This window comes from Eublepharis macularius, chromosome 11, assembly GCF_028583425.1.
Source record: "Eublepharis macularius isolate TG4126 chromosome 11, MPM_Emac_v1.0, whole genome shotgun sequence".
NCBI classification, from domain to species: domain Eukaryota; kingdom Metazoa; phylum Chordata; class Lepidosauria; order Squamata; family Eublepharidae; genus Eublepharis; species Eublepharis macularius.
Genome location: NC_072800.1, coordinates 49882812 through 49896407, shown reverse-complemented (window position 1 = coordinate 49896407; position 13596 = coordinate 49882812). Strand labels below are relative to the sequence as shown.

Sequence of the window (13596 nt, the reverse complement as noted above, 5' to 3'; positions counted from 1 at the left end):
AAAACCCTGTCAGGGTCACCATAAGTCAGCTATGACTTGATGGTAATCGCCACCATTCACATGATAATGTGCCCACTGTGTTGCATATTGTCTTGTTCACGCAGGAAAATTTAGTTGTGAATCACTGCTATCATGTAACCATAGTGGTGTCCAATGATAGCCTCGATCACACAGAAGCATTAAAAATCCCTAACAGCAGGAAGAAGTAAAGGCAAAGGCAAACAGTTGTTTATTGTTGAGGTTGAGAGAACATCGCTTCTAAATAGCAGAGGACTACAAATCTAGTCCTACTGTGCAAACATGTCCAAAGTTAAGCAGTAAGCCTGCTGCCAGCCTAGACTCAATGTTTTCTGTTGGAATCTTGGATGCTGCGTCCAACAAGATGCTTGAGGCTGAGCAACAGGCATGCAGATCCAAGTCCATCAACCACTGAGTTTCAGTAGGTCAAAGGGAGAGAGATGGCTATCCTCAATCAGTGCTACGCCCATGTAAATAGTCAAACAGATAGAGGTCCCACCCAGAACCTCCCCAAGAAAATTAAACAATGATGAGCCTCCCAAGATTAAGCTCAGTTTCACTGCTCCAACAGTAAGCAACTCTCTTTCCAAATTTTACCACCCACCTAATCATGTTCAAGTAAATAAGGTCATCTCATGCAACAACTACTGTTTGGTAATGCAACATAAAACGATTGTTATCGATAGGTTAACATTACCCAAGCTGCAAGTAGAATGGTAGAGTGCTGCAGCAACTGAAAGTTCAGGCATAATTTATCTTCATCTCCTCCCCAACCCTAATTCTCTAGCAGCAAACTGGTGTCTGTTTCCCAGCAAGAATGGCATCATCTTCAACAGTTCCAAAAGCAGGGTATTTATTTATTTATAACACATTTATACCTTGCCTTTCTCTCCAGTGGGGGCTCAAAGTGTCTTACATTTGTCTCTTCTCCATTTTATTCTCACAACTCTACGAGGTAGGTAAGTCTGACAGTGTATGACTGCGGGTCCAAGTTCACCCACTGAGCTTCCATGGTAGAGTGGGGATTCGAACCTGGGTCTCCCAGATCCTTGTCCAACATTCTAACCACTATGCGACACTGGTTCTCAACAACACACTGGCTGGGTAGAGATGTTAATATATGGCCAATAAGTACAATCAGTTTGTTAAAGCCTTTGAATGCACATACACACACACAAAATGAGAGAAAATATAGATAGTTATGTCCAAGACTGACCAAGGTTCCAGTTCTTCCCGACTAAAGCTCATCATGAATAATCAACAGAAAAGCAACTTACTGAAATCCTGACAACGAGCATTTCTAGCTGTGCAAAATCCAGGCTAAATAATCAGCCAGTAGCTGAAAACTGATCTCTCCAATGAACATTCTCATCCCTGCGTGCAGTCACATCTCCAAGCATCAAGCACATTAGAGAATGCAAATATCAGGGCACTAATCATTTCTCCATTCCTAAAACACCGTCTTCACTCCTACTGCTAACATATTCCATGCTGTGACTGAAGAGATCTGCAGGCAGATTTGTTTGTTTTTAAACAAGGTTTAAAATGAAGTGTTTAAAAAAGGTGCTTAGCCAGACTGTCACAATATTTAGCAAAGTCAGCTGTCATGTTCAGCAGAACTAAAAGGCCCAGATAAGACACAAGTAAGTGAAGATTATATTCACATATCCTAAATTAATCCTGTTGGACACAACTCCTATCTTTCAACAATCCAATAGGAGATGCACGAACACTTGACTTACCAATAGACAGATATCAGCAACCGATTCCTATCTGACTTTATGCCTTCTCCCATGAATTCATGGGTCTGTTGTGAGGTAATATTTACTCAAACAAAACTGAGGCAGTCTCTACTGCTATAAATGGTTGACAGAGGTCCACTCTCCTGTAAGATTCAGCAGCCCATCAGCATCTCCTTCTCATTCAGATGGCAACATTATTGCTTTCTGGGCTGCATCCACACATCTCTGGACATTGTGCTATTTTTGTGCTATAACAAACTGCAACTTGAGTGGCTTATCTGCACAGAATAATCCAATTGCAAATTATTACTATAGTGCAACAACAGTGCACTATCCAGTGATGTCTGCATACCACCCTAGTAACTCAAATCCTCAAGAGGAATCAATGAAAGATAACCTAGATAAATATTCAAAACAGATTTTTTTTCAAGTACATGCCAACTTGCTGGCAACACTGAAGGAAGTTGGCTGGCTGGAACTCATCTAAAAAAGAACAATGGGTGAAATTTTATGCACACTTGCCTAGAAGCACCATGAATCTCCATAAGATTTACTTCCAAATCAACATGAATTGGACTGGGCTGCATACTCAGTTGTATAGTTTATAGTAAAAATAATGGGGGGGGGGGGAGACAGCCACGGTAGCTTTGAAGAATACTCCATTTTTCTTTTTCTATACATGGCAATAACAATACCTGATACAGCTAGCTGGCTTCAAGATGGTCACTGGTTCATAACTACTGACTGTTTTTGTTGATCACCATTTATGCAAGCATGAGGAAGATGTGCAGAACAAAAGAATCTGACAAGGGCAAGCCCATACACGTTGCAAGAAACTCTGGAGGGAAAAGAATCCAGTTTCGCCACATCTCAACCATCTCCAGAAGAAAAGAAACTCATGACTTCTCGATGATTCCCATTTCTTTTCTCTTATAAGCATCTCAGACACACAAACATTTCTGGTACAAAACAGTTTTCAAAACCAAAACATGATCTTTCAGAAACAAAAGGGCTTGGTCTGACTAAGCTGCTTTTCCAGCTGCAACTACAAATGGTTTGTACAAGCAGTTGACAATACATGGCTTAGGCCAGGATGATGGTGCAGGAATTTTTAAAAAATAAACAGTCACTTATGTATTTTACCAAATTACAGCCTTTGTCAGGGAAAAGACCTGTTGTCAGCGATCACTCAGAGTACAAACCCCTTCTTACCAGAATAGAATTGTTCAGCCATTGTTAAGAAACTAACTTTGACCTGACCCAAGTATATAAGGAAAGCCCTGTTGGATCAGACATGGGGTCCCTCTAGTCCAGCATCCTGTGACAGGATTCCAGTCTCCAGCAGTGCCCAACCATTGTCCTGGAGGCCCAAACAAACAGGGCACAGAGGCCAAGAACTTCCCCTCATGTTACCTAGTAGCATTGGTATTCAGAGGGCTACTGCCTCTGAATATGGAGATTCCCTTTAGTCACCATGGCTAGTAGCCACTGATAAAACCTATCCTCCAGGAATCTGTCTAATCCCCTTGTGGTCATCACTACATCCACTGGTAGTAGAGTTGACAATCTTCAGGCGGGGCCTGGACTGGAGTTCTCCTTGAATTACAGTTGATCTCCACACTACAGAGATCAGATTTCCTGAGAAAATGGCAGCTTTGGAGAGTAGATTCTATGGTATCATGTCACCACGGAGCCCCCCCCCCAATTCTGTCTTCCCCAGGCATATCCCAATCTGGAGTTGGCAACCCTAACTAGCAGTAAATTTCATGAATTACTCACTCATAGAGTAAAGTATTTCTTCTCTGAATTTCCTACCCGTCCACTGTATTGAGCACCCTCAAGTGCTAGTATTATGTGACAGGGGGAAAGTTTTCTCTATCCACTTCCTCCACTTCATGCATAATTTTATAAACTTCTATAATCTTTCTCTTCGAAAGTTGAGTAAAAATGTCAAGGCTTTTTAATAAGACTTCTTTGATACTGGAGAATAAATGTATGTCAATACACACAATGCCTGTGGCTCACTGTGGTACTAAAAGTGTACTTGGTTAACTGGACAGAATATGTTCTTCTTCAACTGTTTGGTAATCAAGCTGTGCACCATCTCCTAAGTTTATTATGCTTTCTACCTAGAAACATTCTTGATCAACCTGCTTGGCGATTGCAACAATATAGCGCTGCTTCTCTTCTGAGCTTGAACAACTTCCAGTAAACACTTTTCTCAATTTTTTCTTCATATTTATGATGATTCCTTGCCTATGAAAGCTCATAGTCTTTAAAGGTGCTATAGGACTCTGGGTTTTTTTCTTCACACTGTCCCAGCAAAGCTACTCTTCTAGAATTTTTCACTGTTAAACACACACAGCTCCAATGTGAAGTTTCTGCAAGATAACAGTAACCAATCTAAGCATTGTACTCCTGCGGCTTGTTAGCACAATTCTAACAACATAGGAAACGTCTCTGCCACTGTGCAAAGGCTTTCTTGGCAGCAAATGCCTCCTCATCTGCATATCAGAAAGGGATCATTTCATTTGGGCATATGTAATCTGCAAAAATTTGCACTTTTTCTGGAGAATTGCAAGGGTAAAAGCTGGGGTTAGAGATCAGTCTAGGCATATGTTGGCTGACGGTTGGTTTGCAAGGGGTTAGCTATAAGGATTAAGGACAGCAGTGGGACAGGATCTTTGCTCAGGCAAAGATCAAAGTTTCAAAAGGTCAATATCCTAGTCATGCTCTTGGCCTTGCGACAACACCACATTTTTACTGGGCATGCTACTGATTTATCTTCTCAGTTCACTGATCTGGAGTTGCAAATTTGGTTTCTTCTAACTTAGGCTGCTGTTCTGACAAACTCTTTACCACAGCCATTTAAACAGCATGAATGGCCCAGAATTCCTGTAGTAATCGGGAATAAGTCTGTGTCTGTTGGACATTGTGACAGTGCTCCAATCAAACTACCATTAAAAGACTGTTTTCAGTTGTTTTTAAGATATACACTCAAACCAAGCCAGAATACCATACATTACCATTTCCCACAGCAGTTTAGCAAGTCACACCTATTTCCACAACTGAAGATACCCTATAACCAGATGCTTACCAGGAACAATAGAAACAAATAGCCAAGACCAACTAATATTAAAGAGGGTCAAATGTGTAACAATCAGTAAAGGATTTCATCAGCATAGGGGTCTTTCCAATGCAGCCCCCAACCATATACAAGCCTCCCTTCCATTGTCAGATCTGCTCAATCAGCCTACCATACGGAAACACGTGACTGAAGAGCACCTCATCAAAAGTTCTAGATTTGAAGGGCCCCTAAGACACTGTACTCCTCAGCAAAGCACTTTAAATATTGGAATCATTAAGCCAAGAAGGGCTGGGAAGTTCAACTAGTTCTAACAAATTCCCTGAACCACCAGCCAAATATTCCAGGCACCATTAACCCAATATGACAGAACTAGTGTGGAGAAAGGCAGCATATTGTAGCAGATAACAGCTTAGACTGGGATCGCGGAAACTTGAGTTCAAACCCCTGTTTAGATATTTAGTTTATCATGTAAAGTTACTAATAACCTTGCTTAACTCACAGGACTATCGCATGGGTAAAATGGGATAGCCATTAGCCTCCAACTCCCTGGAGGAGCATTCAGCTAATATCTGCCACAAAACCCACATGACCCCAATAGGATCAAAGTGTGACTGGTTATATGATAAAAATGTTTTCAGATTGGAGACTCCTATTTCTAGGAGTTCATTCACAAAAACCATCTTCTCTCTTACTGAAATCTGATGTTAAAAACATCAGAAATCTGATGAAAAATACTTCCACCGTAAAAGCCAATTAATATTTCAACTAAAGATGATTAATGAATGAATATGGCTCATTTAGACCATTAGGGATGTTTTGCTTTCTCTATGATCTATGCTTGATCAAATCATGCGGCATTTCCACCTGACCTCTAAACAGCATCTATCCAATGATGGTTAAATGCCTGAAAATATAAGCATTCCATTTTTACATGCATCCTCAGTAAGACAGAACTTTAGAAAAGAAACAAAATAATTTATATATGGTACTCTGTTTTGGCACAGCCTCACAAAGGTCTTATTTGAAACATCTTACAAATTTCAAGAAATCAACTTCATCTGAAATATCTGCGCTTCCTGTGTTCTGCAAGCCTTCAGGTTTACCACAGCTGCAAAGGCCCCATCTGCTCTTCCTCAAACTAATTCATACTGAGAGCAACAGGGTTTTTTTTCCCCATTGAGCTAGCTCCCTGTTTTTACACACGGAGGAATACAAGCCTATGAAGCAGAAGCCAACATTATGAGAGATGCTCTAGCCAATGAAGGGCACATGCAGGGAAGAAAAATATCTTAGGCAGATTTATATGAACTAGAACAAGCACAACCTGAAATGGATTCAAGAGCCAAGATGCTTTCTCTTCATCATGTGTGACAAAAGCAATAAGCTTCATTTCACTTGGGCGTAGTTTTACAACATGGGGTGCCTAGAGAGAGTGGCGTTAGGAAAGAAAGCCATATAAGGAATCCAGGTGGGGGAGGCAGATTGGAGGAAACTGCACAGCAGCCACCACGAGCCTCTCCCAAAGCATTCAGTTAACTGATGGCAGAGACTCTGGCTATGTGAATTGCGTGCACTGAAAGGTTCCATATCCTGAGGCAGAGTCATGGACAGGCTTGTTTCAGAATGAGACCAAAAGAAGTAAAGGCTTTTTGGCCAGCTACAGCGAGCCACTGAGCTACATGGAGAGATATAAAGACTAAACCAGATAACAAGCAGATTACTATAAATGGGGTGTTACTGTGCCTCAGCTCAACATTAGATAGTCTCAAGCGCTACTAGCAATAGAAACCAAATTGCCAGAGGCAATTGTTGCTGATGTATTAAATACAGAAGCAGATTTATGAGCTTTATTAAAATGGTGTATAGGCAGAATCTTCCCATGGCCATCAAAAAAAAAAAAGATACAGAGAACGTTCTCCTATTCCTCTTCTGTTCAAGAAGGCCAACAATGAGCACCATGAGTAATCAGTCAGGGGCTTTGTTAACAATTCTGCTCAGGGCTACTTCAAAAGAGAGATTTAGCATACACAAAATGAAATTTTTAAAAAAATCAAAGCACACAAAATCTAGTTGCTTATATGGTGTGATGTACTATACAGAGGTACCGTGAGCAAAACCAGCTAAGAAATAGGGCTTGTCCAGTAAACACTGCTCACCAGTCCTACGCTGAAAAGGAATGGCAATAAACATAAGAACAGTAAGCAGTGCTTAGATGCACTGCACTGGAACATGGAATCATCACCCAGGGCCTTGCCTGCCCATAGCACCACACCATCACAGGTACCAGTGTTGTCAGATGCAGAAAGGACCTCAAATTGCACATCTGAGTTGGCAACAAGGAAAACTGAACAAGGGCCCCTTAATATCTCAGACCTGAGATGCCTGATCTAGAGATGCCACAGGGGATGTTCATGTTTAGGTTGTACATCCATAATCAGCACCACTAATGGATGTATAGCTGCTAGAAGCCCTTATCTTTTCCCTGCATTTAAGACTTTACATTTCTGCTTTTCCTGGCTCCTTCTGAAGCTGCCGGGTACAGAGTACTAAACTTCTGCTGTACCACAGAGCTTTTTGCAACCTACAATAGGGGGAGTTAACCAGTCCCGGGAACAGCCACACAGACTGCAGTGTCTGTCCTTATGAAATCTCTGTGTGGCGCATGCAAGTGCCTACAAGGGGCCAGGAATTCCAGCACATTTCTCTTAGATGTGGGGACTGACTATTGCCAATGATGTAGAGAAGAGCTTTGGTGTCACTAAGAATTAATCATTATAGTGCACAGATGTGATACATGTTATGACTTTGCTTTTACTGCATGCCTGTACTTTCTGTTTATCTGGATCCAATACTACTTTCCTGATTGTAAGATACCAGTTTGTTGGCATCACTGTAAGCAAAGGCTCAGCTGCAGCCATACTGGCCCAACTATAGTGGGGGAGAATCAGTGGCTTGACATGCAGAAGGTCCCAGGTTCAATCCCCAGAACATCCAGCTAAAAGGATCCGGTGGTAAGTGATGTGAACGACTTTCACCTGACACCCTGGAGAGCCACGGCCAATCTGAGGAGACAGTACTGACCCTGATGGTCCAAGGATCTGATTCAATATAAGGCAGTTTCATGTGTTCACTGCACCAGGCTGCCTTCTCTTAGTTCAAATCTAACAAATAGGCGTTTACTTTGTACCAACTTGGGAGAGTAAGTTACCTCCCCTGCCCCTCCTAAGCAGCCCTGGAAAAAGAGCAATTTATGCCCTGCAAAGCCACAAGCAATTTCTGAAAGCAGGAAATGTGCAGATAGGCTCTCTGAAGTTACAATCAGTAGCCAGCTGGTTGCCAATTGTAATTTCCAAGGCACACAGCGAGAGGGCAAGCTCTGCAGTCGCTCCCTGATGAGTGCCTCCCAGGAAATTCAGTGCTCAACCCCCAGATTTAGTAAGCAATACAAGATCAGTGTTTGGAAACAAATGCTTAATGCATCTATTAATCTAAAATTAGGTATATTTCACTGCACAAAACCCCATGATCTTTTAAAAGACAACAAGCCATAAAACCCTCAAATGAAATGTGTTGCAAGCTGCTGAAGAGGTATTTGCAATGGGAGTAAACTAAATAGAGCACCAACAAATACTGCTCCAGTGAGAATCACAATATGTTTTATAAGAGCAGACTAGACCGATGTTCGAAATCTCTATCTTTGGAGGACACACAAGCAAACTAGGGCATCTGCTCATGCCTATTCAGGCTAATGAGTTTTTATCTTCAGTTAACAGCTAGCAGTCCTACACTAGGGGAACCACGCAGAGGTACTGCTCACATTCCACATATACACAAAAATGAATTTAAAGAAAAGATTAAACGTCTATTTGCTGCATAGTGTTGCAAACATTGAAAAGAAAGTGATGCTTAAGTTGCATCCAAATGGCAAACTGAACCACAGCTGGACACAGTTTACACCTCTGGAAGAATACCAGCTACATGTTTCATGTTACAGCCTCTGGCTTGAGCTGTGCCACTGGCACTAATTCTGCTACTCTACCATTTGGACTAGTAGGGATCAGCTGGGAATGGGAGGGGGCAGTCTTGCTGTAGATTTTACATGCCTTGTATGTGCTGGATACACGGAGCAAACAGCCCAATACCTTAAAATCCTCTGTATCCAGATCACTTTGGCCAGATTCACAGAAAAATGGAAACCTGAACTCATGCCCTTGTGAAACCAGCACAGAGATTCCCATATGCTCCAGCAGGAGCCCTTTCCCAAAGCCCTGTATGAAAGAGAAGTTTCTCTTTTCCATTCTGATGTGAAAAGATTTTTTCCTTGATGTAGAATGCTTGCCATAGTCTAGTTTACTACATACAGAGAGGTCTCGGTCCTAGAAAACAAGGAAGGCTTGATCCATAAATTATTCAAAATATATTTTATTGCACAAAGTAAACTCCATGAACTTTTCAAAATGATTAAAATCTTCAAATATTATGCATACAATATCTTGCAGAAAATGTCCACTAGCAGTCTATGTTTAGTAGACAGGGCTGTGCGTGGAAAGAAAAAAGATTAAACAGGCAAAGATTGTTTTAAAAAAAATTAAAAGCTTGTAACTGATCATTTTAAGTTCCTTGATCATTTCATCAGAGATTATCATCAAGCAGCTGTAGTCAGATGACATACAGAATGTGAGTTAGCAGAACAGGAATGTATTTGATAGTCAGATCTCTAATAAGCCAAAACTGGGCTTTACAGCTTCTCACACTGCAACAGATGTATAACCCTTATTAGTGAATATCCCTTTAAGAATTCACATGTAAAACATTCCACCATATGCTCCCCCTTATATGCAACTAACAGTTCCAAGAGCTTCTCATAAAGCAGGTAATGTCTGTTGAAAATAAACTGAAAATCAGTCTTAAAGTGTAACTGGATTTTCTTAATACTGTTTTGTACAAAGACTACAACAGCTATGCTTGAAAAAATATGGAAAGTGATCTCTTTTAATAGACCTGCTGATAAATGAAGCCAACAAATAAAAACAAATGAAGCAGCAGGCAAACTTCAACAGCCTACATAAAGTAGCCAGTTCTCAGATGACATAACTTCATTTTGCAGATCTGAGTGATGTATAATATAGCTTGGAACTTATTACTCTTTATAAAGTCAGAACATTGCTCATTTAGACTATATCTTTGATCAGAACACATACCTTAAATCCATAGAATATAAAGGTTCTCCTACCTGCTTTCCAGTTTTCATTAAAGTTTTGTGAAGTAAACATTCACTGTCTCTCACACACCCTCTCTCGCACACAATACCTAGTAATTCCACATCACTAGGAGGAGAGAAGCATAGGAATGGAAGAACAGCCTTGCTGGACCATACAAAGAGTCCACCTAGCTCTGAATTCTGTTCCAAACAATATGCACACAGATGTCACAGGAAGGTCTCATAATAATGTGTACCTTTTGCCCCCCCCCCCACCAATCCAGTAACTGGAGGTACACTACCTCTGATCATGGAGGTCTCGTCTCCTCAATAATAGGTAATAATTGTAAAATTACTCATCTGCATATAATATACATACAGTATGTATGTGTATACACACGCTATATATACATAATGGTTACACACACATTACAGGCAAAAGCCCATACAGAATAAAATAAAACTGTTAAGAACTAAAGTCAGGGGTGGGGAGCAAAAAAGGGGATTTAAATCTCCTACTTCAAAAATACATCAGAAGCAAGAAGCTCTCTTGAGGCTGCCTACCTGAGAGTCACCTGCCGCTGTGCCCCCTTCGCAGGCAGGTTGCGCCCAGAGGGAAATCCAAGCCGCTTTTCATCACCCCTGAGCCACCTATCACTACAGTCAAAATGCAACTCACAGCAGGGCACCCGCAATAACAGCACGGGCGGGAGCGACAAACACGAAAATGAACTCTTTCAGCGGCTCTACCTGTACGCTCGATGCTCTCTTCTCCGGCAGGAAAGGGGAGGAGCATCTAAGCTTGGTTTCAAGGGAGGCGCCAGAGCGAGTGCGAACAATAGTCGCGGTTGATTGACAGCACTATACACCAAAAGGAATCTCCCAACAGAACAGCACAAAGGGGGCGGGGCGTTCGCTCACTCTCGGCTGGGCAGATGGGTGTTTCCATGATGTCAGCGAGCTGCGCTTCTTGGACAGGTAGGAAGAGGTGATGCGGTGCGGGCGGGCAGACACCTGCGAGAGCAAGTCAAGGGACCCGACTCCCCGAGGCAAGACTTTCCCTTTAACCCGGGTGAGTCGCCCAGTCACTTCCATTAAGAAGCAATGCTAAGCGCAATGAGAGGTTTTTTAAGTTCCCGAGGCAGAGCGAGATAGTCTCTGCAGACAGTCAGGATTTCAGTGCAACGAACTAATCCCAAACCAGCTTTACTGCACCTCTTCCTGAGCTTAGCGATTTACAGTTTCCATAATTACTTCGGATTTGCATCTCAACCGCATGCATGTTTCCCATTATCCAACGCACACAAAAAAAAAATCGGTTAGGTTTATAACAAGATACCAGCCTAACTCGTGGATCTACGACGCCCTTCCTCCTAAACTCCCCCAAAGTGCTTATTTGACAAATGAGGAACAACCAGCACCATTAAAATGTCATTCTAGGTGGCCAGAAACCGTATTGAAGCGTTTCAATGAAAAGCAAATTTGGGGGAAAAAACCTTCAGATCGTTCAAAACGCCTCGATTCGGTAGAAAAACTAGAAGAAAGTTGCAAGCTTCTAACTTCCTTCCCATAACCTAGCTAAAGCCGTTACATGGGCTCCTCAAGCTAAAGAATCTCCTCTCCGAAAAATTAAAAGCAGAGCAACTTAACCAAAACAGACCCTCGTTATACTCAAAGCATACGAATTAGCGCATCAACTCCACGCGTAGAGGAGGAAGATAAACGAAAAGAAAGAATTCTACCTTGATTTTTATCAGGCGGCAGGAAGTGTCCCCAGACATGCTCCGGGCATATTTCAAACTTCTGGACACTTGCCTCTGAGTAGACACCTTCCCATTCTGTGCGGTCTCTCAATGCAGTGACAAATGGAGAAAGCCTGCGAGTCCTGCCCCGCCTCTGCCAAGGCTGCGGACGCTACTGGCTGCTCTTAACGGGGCGGAGCTTCTCGAGGAATTCGCCAAGTAATCGCATCAGCGTCTTGGCCCCATTCACGACTTGAGCAGGCAAGAGGAGAAGGGCTCTCGTTTCACGCCCCCGCAAGAGCTTTTTAGGACGCTGCCCCGCGGACATCCCAAGCTAGTGACTGATTGGCTCCCTGATTCTTCGGCCCCTAAACGAGGAATTCCATTGGCTCGGATTAAAATATTTCATCAGCATCCCCCTCCCCACGAAATAGGCACCAATTACAATGTTAAAATTAGCCTGGGTTTATTTTGGGGGGGGGGGGCAAGCAATAGGTGAGATATTTTTTATAACTGCAGATAGGAGCATGGAAGTTAATAGCTAAATGAATGCTTTTGAACTTTCAGAGATATTCTAAAAATACTGATTGTGGTTGGTGTGGGTGCAGGCAAAGAACCAACTACATGCTACTTCAGCATAAAACTACCAGACCTACTTAATTTTTTTAAATCTGCTGTTATTTGTCTTTCCCCAGATATGATGGCTGCACTTTTTGTGGGTCATGGTCCTGCTCTCTACTGAGAAAAATAAACAATAGAAAATAACAGCGTCAAACACCACAGAAACAGAACTCTGGAATTCACTGCCGATAGTATAGTTACCATGCTGAGAAGGCAAGAGTCACATTTTAAACAAGTAAAATGTTAAATACCTGCTTTTTAAAAAAAAATTGTCCAGTATCCAGTTATACACCATATACATTGTTTCAAAAAGGCAAACAAATCTGTTGCAGCATAAGCTTTGTGGCCTTGCACCCGCTTTGTCGGATGTCATGATTGTGGCTGAGGCCATTCTCTCAAATGTAGGATTCTTGAACAGATGGAAGGAAAGATCCACAAATAAATGTTGAACTTCTAGTCTGCCTATGGTAATATTGATTAGAGCACTTTCTAAACACTATTGTATTTTATAAATTTCTTCAAACTGAATATGAAAAATATGCTACCTACATGAACATATATGATCACAGCCACAAAGTATCATATAACAAGGAAGTCATAACCAGTGTTGTATAGTGGTTACAGGGTCAGACTAAGATCTGGGACACCCAGGTTCAAATCGTCACTCTGCCATGGAAGCTCACTGGGTGACCCTAGGCCATTCACACATTCTCAGCCTAACTGCCTTCACAGAACGGTTGTGAGCAGGGCTTTTTTTTCTGGGAAAAGAGGTGGTGGAACTCAGTGGGTTGCCCTCAGAGAAAATGGTCACATGGCTGGTGGCCCCGCCCCCTGATCTCCAGACAGAAGGGAGTTTAGATTGCCCTCCGTGCTGCATGGCGCGGAGGTCAATCTAAACTCCCCTCTGTCTGGAGATCAGGGAGTGGGGCCACCAGCCATGTGACCATTTTCAAGAGGTTCTGGAACTCCGTTCCCCTGCATTCCCCCTGAAAAAAAGCCCTGGTTGTGAGGATAAAAGGAGACTAAAGTAGGCTGCCTTGGGTTCACATTGGAGAGAAAGGCAGGGTATAAATTAAGTAAGTAAATCATCAAAAAGTATAATTTTAAGAACAAGAGCTTTTGTAGACTATAGGCCACGTTTGTCAGATGCTGAAATGCACAGCACAACATAAGCCTTCAGCATCA

The 13596-nt window shown here is 42.1% G+C and overlaps 1 protein-coding gene across 3 annotated transcripts in view; it reads right to left on the bottom strand.

The window, feature by feature from the left end:
* The window catches only part of OSBPL3 (oxysterol binding protein like 3), a 112396-nt gene extending 100453 nt beyond the window's left edge, over positions 1-11943 (bottom strand). For 2 of the 3 annotated variants that reach the window (XM_054990835.1, XM_054990837.1), the window contains exon 1: positions 11791-11943. The gene's annotated coding sequence lies outside the window, so the exon portion shown is untranslated. Of the gene's footprint in view, positions 1-10612; positions 10766-11790 lie in introns of those variants that run through there. The other variant, XM_054990836.1, reaches the window with a different exon arrangement.
* Positions 11944-13596: the final 1653 nt, after the last annotated feature.